Raw genomic sequence first — 12,423 nt, forward strand, 5'->3', positions numbered from 1 at the left:
TAGTGAACTAGGAATCTTCTCCATTCGTCGTTCTTCTTCAAATTTGGAGTGGAGGTTTCGATCGCCGTTCGTTTGTGTTTTGAAGGAAAATAGCAAATTTTAAGTCTGCTATTACGTTTGAAGTGACGGTTTATGTGCCGCCGTTGACATTTGTAAGAAATAGTGAATTTGGAATCTTCACTATTGATTGAAGTGACGGTTTATGTGCCGCCGTTGACATGTGTGGTGAGAATAGTGGAATTCAATTTCCAGCTATTATTTTGAAAATGACGTTTTTAATTGCCTTCGCTTAAAATTTGAAGAAATAGCGGATTTTGAATTTTCGCTATTATTTTTGAAATTTTTAGGAAAATAGTGAATTTGATTTCACCATTATTTTTGAAATTGGCGGTTTTGATCGCCGTTTGTTTGAAATTTTTGAAAAATAGCGAATTTAAATTTTCACTATTTGTTTTTTTTTTGTCCTTGAGGAAATGACGATTTTCAATATCGTCAATGAAAATTCGAAGTTTAATATGGGAAAGTGGGCTAAAGCCCAAATTTCGGTGAAAAAGCAAGGGAGGCCGGATTGAGGCGCGAGCCATCTTGCGAATCAAAGGGGCTTCCCTTTTTTCTGTAAAAGACGCAAGTTCAGGCTGCATCCCATTCACCATCTCGTCTTCTTCACATTTCGACAAAAACAAGCTAAGATCGCCATTGTTGGACCTTCTAGCTCGCTCCCATTCGTGCCATTGACATCAATGTCATCTCAAGGTATGTATTTTCTCTTGAATCCATTTAAATTGTTGGCCTTTTAACTTGATTGAATTAGGGCAAAATTTGCCCTAGAAAATCGAATTGGGTATTTTTGATTGAGCCCATTTCGAGTGAAATTGATGCTTGCATTAGGTTAGAAACCTGTTTAGGAGTATAAGGGTGCTTTTAGTTTTCATTTTGGTCCCCGTTCCCGCTCCCTATGCTCGAAAAACGCGAGTGAGGTGAGACACCGTCTCATTTCGCAATGCCAAGTTTATTTGCTTGGGTAGTGGGTCCCACTAGGTTGCATTGTAGTTAGGAAAACCCGTATTCGCCATTATAGACCTTTGTTGGATATTGTGGGCAAAATTGGATTTTTGCCTTTTGTGACGGTCTTATGTCTGACAAGATAAGCGCCTGTTTGAGCTTGAATTGAGTCAGTTTGCCTTGAAATGGACCTTATTGGTAATTTAGGTCACCTTGAGGCGTGATAAAATCACGTTTGCCTTTTGCGGTCGTTCTCGAGTTTTTGACCGGTTTGGGCTCAAATTAGCGTATGAATTGCCTTTTTGAGCCGTAGAAAAATACCCCATTGTGTCGGGAATGTATTTTTGTTTGTAGATGGACCTTATATGGGTCTTGAAATGCCGTTTATGTGGTTTTGACTCGTCTTTTGCTTGAAAAGATGGGCGAGTCGTTTTTTGTGTGGTGCATTGTTTTGTTTGGTTGGATTTTGGGTGGCATTGCCCTTGTTTTGCACTGCAAGATGTGTTTTTTGGATGTATCCATTTCATTCCGTCGTAATGACGAAATTTCGGCTGACATTTTTTGTTTATAGGAGATTGTTCGGGACAGGTTGAGTCCCTTGCTGCGACTCTCGAAGAGTTGTTCGGGGCGCGGCCGGTTAGTACTCCGGCTAGTACACCCACTGTGGTTGTGGAGGACGTTACCAAGGAGGAGAGACCTCCCAAGCAGGCTGTTGGGGGGGGGGGGGGCGTTGAGGAGCGTGAGGTGCCCGTTGTTGGTGCCACTGTCACTGGGAGAGCTCAGACTGGGTCTGAGGCTGGTACCTCCGGGAGGAGGGTTTCTACGAGGCCGCGTCGTCCCCAGACGACTAGACGGTCGTTACAGAACGTCACCAAGGTCGTTGAGATGGGCTATACCCACCACGTTGAGTCCCGCGGCCATAAGAGACGGAGAGCGGAGACAGCCGAGGACAATGCCGACGTCGCGAGTTGGAGAGCCAGGCGAGCTACGGCCCCACGGGGGTTGCTTTTACGGGCGGCGCCTGCTTGGGCCGAGGGTTTTGACGGTAGCCAGTTGTTGCTTCGACTGGACAGACATATCTCCTACCGTGCTCACGAGGGTTTGGTGAGTCGTGTTCGTTGATCGAATTTTGCCGCTTTTGAAGTGTCGGGCCCGAATAGGTATTCTGACGTTATTTGTTTTTGATTTCAGGAGATTGGCACCATGAGTACTTTTTCGGGCTTCTCTACCTATTTGGATTTCTACGACGTTCTTCGAGCCGGGACGAGGGCGTTGATAGAGAGGTCGGCTTTTGGGCCGTTGGTGGTAGCCTGGCGGGACATTCACAGGTCTTCGATTAGGGTGAACCTATGTCTGATCCGCGCCATTTTGGATCGGTACTGAGATACAACGTCGTTGTTCCACATGGAGTTTGGGGAGGTCGGCGTGGCTTTAGAGGACTTTGCCATGGTATCCGGTCTTCCCTGTGGCGAGTTGCCCATTGAGTTTACCGAGACGCCGGAGAGAGTGTCCTCTCTTGCGGTTACTGATTTGATCGGTACTGCTTTTCCGGAGCCTTCCGACGTCACTCCATACTTGATTGCGAGGTCGTACATGAAGGACCACTTCACTGGGAGGGTGGCAGGTGTCGCTCTGGCGCCGTTGGAGAGTCCGGAGGTAGAGGTTGAGGCCGACACGAAGGAGGCGCGGCTGTGGTTATGGTACTTCCTGGGTGCCACGTACTTTGGTGACAAGGGTGAGCGCTTGTCGACCAAAGTGCTTCCTCTCCTTACTGACCTTGACACTTTGAGTCAGTTCGACCGGGTTACGGCGGCACTGGCTAGTTTCACCCGGTACTTGTACGCGGCGGTGCGTCCGGAGACAGTGTGGGAGGGCAGTGCTCCTGCATTGGTTGGTCCCGACCTCATCTTTGAGGTACGAGTATTTTTGGTGGTAGTTTTTTTTGAGTTTGATTTTGATTTAATTGGTCGTGTTCCCTCGTGGGGTTTAGTTTTCAGTACTTGTCGTTAGGAGGACCTAGACCAAAACACAATTTATAACTTCACAAACAACTCTACAATTAGTAAAGAGGCAAGTAAAGGTCGGATCCCAAGGGACGGGAATTTAGATGAGATTTCTATTGCAACTAGCGGTGTCTAAGGGTGTCACAATTGGGGTTTGAAGTAGACGATCACTAAACTAAATAGCAATGAAAGTAAACAAGCAAGATGAATTAAAAGGGATGTAAACAATTGATAAAAGGCACTAGGGTGTCATGGGGTCATAGGGGATTCATGGGAATTGATCATACAAACATATTCTCAAGTTATAACCAAGCAATTATTGTTGTGATAAATCGAGTTAGTTTATATCTTACAATCCTAGGAAAGTTTGGGTCCCAGAGCCGAATCGATTAGATTGTACAACACCTACAAGTCGACTTAATCTTCCCTACTCAACAATATGCATGGTCTAATGAGACTCGAGTTGGTTTATGTCTTACAAGTCTCATTGAAAAGATAAGTGATGGGTAAAAAATGCAAGGATTCATAGGCTCACATTTCATCAAACATAACATGTGCATAAGTTGAGATCACAACAAGCAAGCAAATAAACTATGAAAGCATATTAATTTAAGCATGAATCATTTCCCATGTTCGTTTCCCCTAATTACCCATAAACCCTAGCTAAGGGAACTACTCACTCATTATCATGTTGAACATTCTAGCAAGGTTGTCAATCATACCAACAAAGTGAAACATGATTAATAAATGAAAGTGATTAACAATAATTAAAAAGGGATTAAGAGAATTATACCTACTAATGATTCCAATAATAAAGCAAAGAATAGAAGAAGTACTTGATGCTTGATTGGAAGGTTGTCAATCCCCCAATAATAACCCAAATAATCTTCAATTACCCAAAATAAAGGATGAACAAGAGAAAGAATAAGGAAATAAAACTTGTATTAAAACTTGATTAAATGTTGATTACAAGATTAAAGAGAGATTTGATTGATATTAACTACACTAAAGATTGCTAAGAAGAACATGCTCTTCTAATTAGACTAATGGGGTATTTATAGTGGGGATTAGGTGCATAAATTAGGGTTTACTAAGGGCTTAAATGACGATTAAGTCCTTGAGGAATCGCCGGTCTCTAGGGAGACTCCGGTCTCTTTTTCGCCGGTCTTAGAAAAAGATGTGCATCCTTCCTTGAAGCTTGTAGAAGACAAAATGGGACTGCCTGGGAATCCGGGCGTCTTTAGCATGGGACGAGCAGATTTGGCAGCTTCTGGACGGGCGTCTTCTGGGAATTCTGCCCCGGCCGTCCAGCTGAGGAAGACGCACGGATTGTCAGGCAGTTTCGTTTCTTCTTCTTTTCTTCCTTTTTCTTCATAAAATCCTTGATGATTTCCTCGTGGATGCAAGGATCTTTTCTCATCATTGCACATCTACTATAGTATGTACAAAGGCCTTCTAATCTTATCTCTCCTTGATGCTTGGTCATTGAATTAAATCAATTTAGCCTCATTTTGCCATGAAAACGCAAGGTTTGCACTCCTTTCCTACCAAGGACACAAAACCTCAATAAATAAGCAAAACAAAGAACTAAAGACAATAAATGACCCAAATATGCACTAAAAAACCATGGGAACAAGGCTAATTCGGGGACTAAATATGCTCTAATTATGGTCACATCAAATATCCCCAAACCAAACCTTTGCCCGTCCCGAGTAAAGAGGTGACAAAGACTAGGACCATTATTTAAACTAACCTAATAAAATAGCCGATATGAGACAATTAGCGGGTCTCACTCCGCCCCTTCAACTCACAACAAGACAACCATGAGGTAGGATGCCTTCTTGCAAGGCAAGGTGGGTGTTGCCAAAATTGCGACACACACAAAATCAAATAATGGATGCATCTACAAAAGAATAGCCACTTTCCTCATCTAAGCGGCGGAAATTATCTACAAGGGAAGCAATTCAACGGTACACACTCCTTCATAGATGCATTTTCTTCAAACTACTAAGCCTAGAAGGATACCAATAAATCACCTCCAAGTTGTGTCAAGCTAGGGTACCTTTGTCCTCAATCGTTAAATGCTTTTGTCGAGAATAGACTCCCTATGGTGTTAGAAACACTGGAGGATCGCGGAATTCCCCCTCTTGCCTAGATAAGAAGAAGGGTCGTCCCCTCTCTACCATGCACAAAAATGGATATGATGGATAAAGGGATCGATAGAATTTGAGTTTCACTTTGGGAGTTTGCTTTTGTTTTTGTTCCCCCCCCCCCCCCAATTTCTTGTGGCATATAACATTTGAGAACACTTTCTTTTGCCATTTCTTTTTGATTTTTGGCATTTCAACACTTGACAACTTTCAACTTTTCTTTGCATTTCTTTTGAACATTTTCAAAGTCACCCCATATGTAGTGAGGGTGCCTTATATTTGAAGCTTTAGGAGTCTATTTTTGCTCCTCTTTTCATTTGATGCATTTTGCAAACTTTCTTTCACTTTACATTTCATTGAACTCAAATTGCTTTCTTTTTGTGCCCATTCCCTTTGATGACAAAAATGTGGTAGAACATGGATGATGGATGGATGCATGGTTTCAAGGGTCACCTTGGAATAAACGGTAGCCAAGGAGTTATCACACCACAAGGTACTCTTGACTAGGCCTTAATCCATGGGTCAAAGGATACTAGCATGACACATCCTAGGGTGTTTTACACGTATTCTAACAAGCAAAGTCTTAAGAAGAAAAATCATCTACTAGGGCCTATATACACTTGTCAAGCTTCCCAAGTAGACGGTTTCGCAAAATTTTCTAACATGCAACTACATGCCATGATGCAACTAGCATATATACATCCTAATGCAAATGATTCTACCAACTAATATGCCATATAAACTAAATGCAAGTCCTAAGTTCACATTGTTATACCGCATCAATCAAAATAAAGCCACATAGTCATTAACATAAAGAGGAAAAAGGAGATTGGAAAGATCATACCATGCGGTCTTCATGATCCTCATGTCTCGGATGTGGCGTAGTCAATCAATGTGAACAAGGATGAACAAACTCAATATATACATGACTACACTACAAAGGAAATGAACTTGTTTTTAGTTTTTCAAATTTTCAAATTTTTATGGTTTTTCGAAATTTTTTGATTTTTTTGGATTTTTGAATAAAAGTTAAGTTAGAATTCCCATCCCCACACTAATATGGGCATTGTCCTCAATGGCCAAAATGATGGGAAATCATGCAAGTATGATGCATGAATTCTACACTAAATGCAAGCTATACTATACTACACTATATGATGCATGGGTTTTTGTTTATGACGGAGAGCGTAATTTAGATTACCTCCCGTTGCGTATGCATGTACTTCCCCAAACCGAGATAGACATTATTTCTAATGTCCTAAAGTTGGGAGTAGTTCATGCACACAAGATGCAATGCATGAAACCAAATTTGTCATTTTGGATTTTCAAAAGTGGGAACAATGAAATAAGAACACCTCAATGGAGCCGAGGTGTTAGTCCTCTATGTTGCTAGGACTCTCCAACCATGATCAAGATAAAATAAATAAAACAAAGAAAGAAGTAGACAAACCTCAAGAGGGTAGGAGCCTCCAAAGCTTGCTAGTCTTCTACCATATCATCATTGTCATCATCTTCCTCAATAGAAGTGGAGTCATCACCACTTCCCTCTTCACTTCCTTGCTCACTTCCTTCATCATCCTCTTCTTCTTCATTAGCCTCTTCTTCTTCATTCACCTCTTCTTCTTCATTTACAACCTCATCACCGACAACCTCATCGTCACCCGGAATCTCACCTCTAGATGCACTTAGAAAGAAGACTTCCCTATCCGCCCAACTAGGCAAAGGACATGAAGGATCAAGTAGTCATTGCCTAGCTAAATGAAGGAGGGGTGGATATTGGGCTAAGTATGCATCTTCCCGATCCTTATAAGCTTGTTTGTGCATCTCTTGCATAAGTAGAGTCATGTAGTCATTGCTTGCTTTAACACCTTCGGGTTTGAACTCATGATACTTGAATGGATAGGGTGGTGTGACAATGGAGGAGGAGGGCATTTCAATTTCACCCCTTTGTTGACGGATGATGTATTCGGCTTCTTTTGAGAGGGGAAGAAGGTAGTTGGTCCGATGGACACTTAAACGACATATCTTGGAAGGCAAAGTAAAAGATCTAGCCTCATTGGTGAGCCACCCATATTTGGTGTCAAGAGGGTTATGAGTGACCCACTTGTACTTCTTAATCATGGCATCCATGTCAATGAGATGACCCCCCTTTTTCGCCACATACTTGTTATCCTTGTTGAAATTCGGATCAAAGTACTTAGCCAAAAGAGTGACTAGACCTCCATTTACAATAAAAGTGGTGCCTTGCTTTCCACAATCAACATTGAGCCATCTTTCCACCAAAAGCCTTAGAGAATTATAAGGCTTGGTGAATTCCCTTCCAATATTTCAGGCCGACTCAAGTAGAACACAATCGAGCTTGGTAAAGTGGTTAGTGTCTTTTCTTGCAATGATAGTATTCCCGATGACCTTGTGCCACACTCTAATGCCCGGATGGTGGACTAATAGAGCGCGACTAGCATGATAGTTCTCAAATTTTCTCCCGGAAATCGCCTCCCAAAGAGGAGCGGGGTCATACTTTTTGGGATTCTTATAATAACTTGGTGAATCACTAAGACCCAATACTTTACCCAATTCATCAAAGGTGATGCGCCTACTCACATTAGCAAGGCGGAACTCGATGTTTTCTCTAGTCTCTACCTTAGTAACTTTCAAAGAACTCAAGAATTCTAAGGTAAGGTTGGGTATGTCAATTCTCTTGTAGCAAACAATTTTCCCAACCCCATGGCTTCAATGAAGGCTTTTGTTTGTTCAAGTGTATAATGTCTTACACAAAACGTCTCATGTAGCCAAGAAAGACCAGTTTCTTGCGACATAACATTCTCTGTGGCATTCTTTGTGGCTCTTGAATAATTTCTCCCACTCTGTCTTCTAAAAATGAACTTGTATTTTAGAAAGACAGCTTCATGAGCCGCAAACCCGTCGTGCTCGTGATAATTGCAAGGGAAAAATGAGCATTTGTTTCTTGTGAAAAACTTACAACCATGGTACCCTTACCATTTCATATCTCATATGATTCGATTTAGTGGAAAAATAATTTAGACAAAAATGATAAAATCCCCAAAAGGATCAAGTAACTCAAAGTAACTTGATTGAAGTCCAAACCATATCGAATAGCGTTTGATTTCTTATCCAACCACACATTGTCCCATAATGTGTGTTAAGAGAGATTAACTTGTGATATTATATCACATTTCCTTTGGCTTATATCAAAGTCTTCACTTTGATAATCCCATCACGACTAAATCGTGATTCCTTGAACTTTTGAACTTCTTCAAAGATTTCTCTATTTACCTTATTAAGTGAACATATTAATGTCAACTTAAATTGCTGGTAAAAGTAAATGATCAACCTATTTTGGATCAATGATTTACTACCTCGATCTCCTTTTCAACCAAAAAGCACGAGATATCTTGCTTTGAATACAAGATACGCATATACCATTAACAATCTAATGGTTTTAAGAGTACTCGATAACTCTTTGCGTTCATCATTCCAAAATTTAAGGTTTAATCTTGGGTTACCAATTTGAGTCTTACATCATCTTCATGATATATCATTCTAGCTTGGTTTAGAATATAATCACCTTGATGATGGGCTAGCCATACATCAAATCATGGTGTAAAGGGTCACAAAGGTGAAAACCTCTTTTGTATCTTAACAAGTTTATATCTTTATTTAGAGTTTATGCACTTAATAGTCATAATTAAGTGCAACTCCAAACCCAAAAACTAGATTTGAGTACACAATTACTCTATCTCTCGATATTGTTGTTGCTAGTCGTCATATTCTAATCATTCTATGTATCAAGTACAATGATGTAAACCACCACCGATTTCTAATATTGACGAAGTGGTACTAGCAAAATTTTATGTTTAAACAAATAAACATTTTAAAGAAGAAGGTCCTATTAGATGTCCCACAACTAACTTGATAATTCTTCAATAATTTGGGGTAGTTTCCTTTCTCGTGTCCAACATTTAAGACAATGGAAACTTTATCGGTCGGAATTGATAGGTTTAGTATCGTCATTCTCAACAACTTTACCTTTAACATTACCTTGTATCAATTCCATTATAATCTTTACTTCTTGAACCTCGTCCTCATCTTAACGGTTTAAGAGAATGCTCCCACTTATTTCAATGAGTCTTTGCTTTAAGAAGCAAAATTGAATTCATGAAGATTACTCTTCATTTGTTCGTTTTAGTCTTAAAACTTTCATTGAAGTGGTTGCGTTATTTTGGTCAATTACGAATTCTGAAAATCTAATCACCAAAACAATTTATCGCTTCAAGGTACTTAAATTCAATTAAGTATATGAAACATAATCCATTGTAAGTAGAAGTGTTAGTCAAGAATCAAAAACCTGTTTGATAATGAATAACTTTAATCTATACTCTTTACAAGAGATCCTTAGCAATGGTTCGTTTGAGGTTTTAGAAGCAAATTCAAATTTTGTCTTTAGTTACGATGTTTTAATGGAGATTCGTTATCAAAATCGAAATGATATCGTATATGAATTGTGGTAAAGAAATAGAACAATATAACAACGGAATAGTGGAAAACTTAACATTTATCGTTTTATTAATACTTGTAAACAAGTATAGCATTTACATAGTGACCTCTACCCAACTATGATAAATGATTCCAAGATCCAAATTCATATTAACTTGGGCACGGTGGGGCCGATACATCCCTTATCAATATAACTCGGTGGATTAACTCTTTAATCGATTCTACTTTTAGAACTCTTGGTCGATAAAATTACATTAACAATTATCTTTAGCCCAAAACACATCGACAAGGGCACGGTGGGGCCGATACATCCCTTATCAAATACTTTTGTTGAGTTCAATCCAAATTTCGAATAAATGTGTCCATGATCCAAACCCACATTAACTTGGGCACGGTGGGGCCGATACATCCCTCATCAACATGAATTCGGTGGATTAACATTCATCACCCACTTCCCCTACGTAACAAGGTTTGTACCCCGGTGTGGCCGAGTGCACTCTCTCACGAAATAGGTTTTCATGGTTTCTACTATTTGGTAAGGCTATATCTCAATTGATAGTTTTAGCGAGAGGTCATGTCAATTTATTATCTATCACGTTTTAAGTGAACTAAAGCGGTGAACTACGATAATTCTAATTGACACGGTCGATAAACTCGATAAGACAATGCATGTTTAGTTATGGCGATTTAGCAATGCATGTGACATAAAATAAAATGCAAGCATAAAATAAATAAATCCTAGTATGGCCTTTCCTAAAATAGAAAAACTATTTAACTATTACATTTCGGAAACCAACTCCATTGGTCCCTTGGACTTCGGTTGTGGCACGCATCTCGAGGTAACACCGTCTTTATGTATCGCCATTCTTGAAGAAATCCGTCTTTGGGAACTCCGGAATGAATAAAATTACATAGCAAATTACATAATTTCCTATTATACATTTGTAACTAAAATAAAATAAATTTATTAAATAACAAAACGGTGATACGAGATCACAATAAAAATTACAACCGAATCGATATTCCCATACATTTCGGGAAATACCAATTAAAATCTAAGGCCATACTAAGTAAAAATACATAATTCAAAATTACATAAATTAAAATTATGACAATCATAAAGAAAATGCAGCATTATAATATGTATGAACATGCTCAATTTTATGCTAAATCGCCTTTAATTAGCCAATATCGTATATTACTCGGTTTTTACGGATTTGCGTGATTTCAACATTTTATAATCACAAAAATACATAAACTCATATTTATGTATAAGTTAATTACCCTAACCTCTTAGGACTCAAAATATAGTCTTCACTAATAATTTGACCATAATTAACCTTTATTTACAAATTTGTTCATAAATGGACCAAAATTACAAAAATAAGCTATTAAACTTCAAATAAATCACAAAATTTCAAATAAATTCAAAATTTGAAATTTAAACTCATGAACATTCTGGAAAAATTCCATGACACTCATAATGTTCAAAATCTTAGGTCAAAAATTTCGAAATTTTTCCGGAAAAACAATGTTGCGGTTTATCGATTTTTTAATAAAATAATCATAAAAACATGGAAAAATTATTTTTATTAACTTTTCAATTTTAGATCTGAAAAATATAATAAAATGCAACATTAGACGTTTTTCCTAAGTCATAGATTATGTTTTATTAATTTTCCACTAATAATGTCACTATTTATGCTATTTTTCTTCAAAAATCCATAAATCATGCAAAAAGACTTCTTTATAGCCAATTATTTTACACACATCTTGTAAAATTGCATGTGACAACATATTAATTTTCTATGACCAGATTCGAAATTTAACTCATATTAACCTATTTTTCACCTAAATCCGAATTTAATAATGAAAAATTCATTTTTCGAGCATAACAAGTCCAAAAATTATGAAAATTTACAGGTTATCTCAAAATAATATATGTGACAACATATCCAAAAACCAAGTGAAAATTCGAAGTATAGCTAATTTTAGACCAAAAATGACATTTTTACTCATAAAATCACATTTAAATGTCATTATTGTAAATTATGAACAATAAAAATCCGAAAAATAACCAAAATATCCCAAAACACTTTAGGACCAGAAATATTAACATGCATGTAATAATTTCGTGATATATCATAATAACACAAATTTTACAAGTTTTATTTGTTATTCTTATAACTCGGAAAAACTTTTAACCAATTTGCATGCAAACAACCGTGGCTCTTGATACCGATTGAAGGAAATGTAGATTCATATATATACTAACATACTCTTATATGTCAAAATTAATTTGTCATAAAATTAAATGCGGATTTTATGCATGCAAACAAATAATATAAAAGAGAAGAAATCATCCTTACATTGTGATTTCGGTTCTTATGGGCACAAAAGAAATCTCCTTTTCTTTTGTTCTTGAGCTTTCCAAATGGAAGAACAAGGATTCAAGTGTAGAATCCCTCCCAAAAGCATATACCCAAGGAATACATCTTAAAGACTAAAATAATATGATCTAGTATTAAAATTAGTCTTACTTAAAAATATGACACAAAATGTTTTGTACTCTCACATATTTCGGTTGAGAGGGAAGAGGATTTTTGTGATTTATTTCTCTAGAAATCTCATAAGATGTAGAGAGGATATTAATTTTCTTACACTAGAAAATTTTGTATTCTATGAATGAATGAATTAGAAAAAGAAAAACTCCTTTTCTTTCCTTAGGGTGGCCGAAAATATGGCCTTGGGTA

This window comes from Silene latifolia, unplaced genomic scaffold (genome assembly GCF_048544455.1).
Source record: "Silene latifolia isolate original U9 population unplaced genomic scaffold, ASM4854445v1 scaffold_57, whole genome shotgun sequence".
NCBI classification, from domain to species: domain Eukaryota; kingdom Viridiplantae; phylum Streptophyta; class Magnoliopsida; order Caryophyllales; family Caryophyllaceae; genus Silene; species Silene latifolia.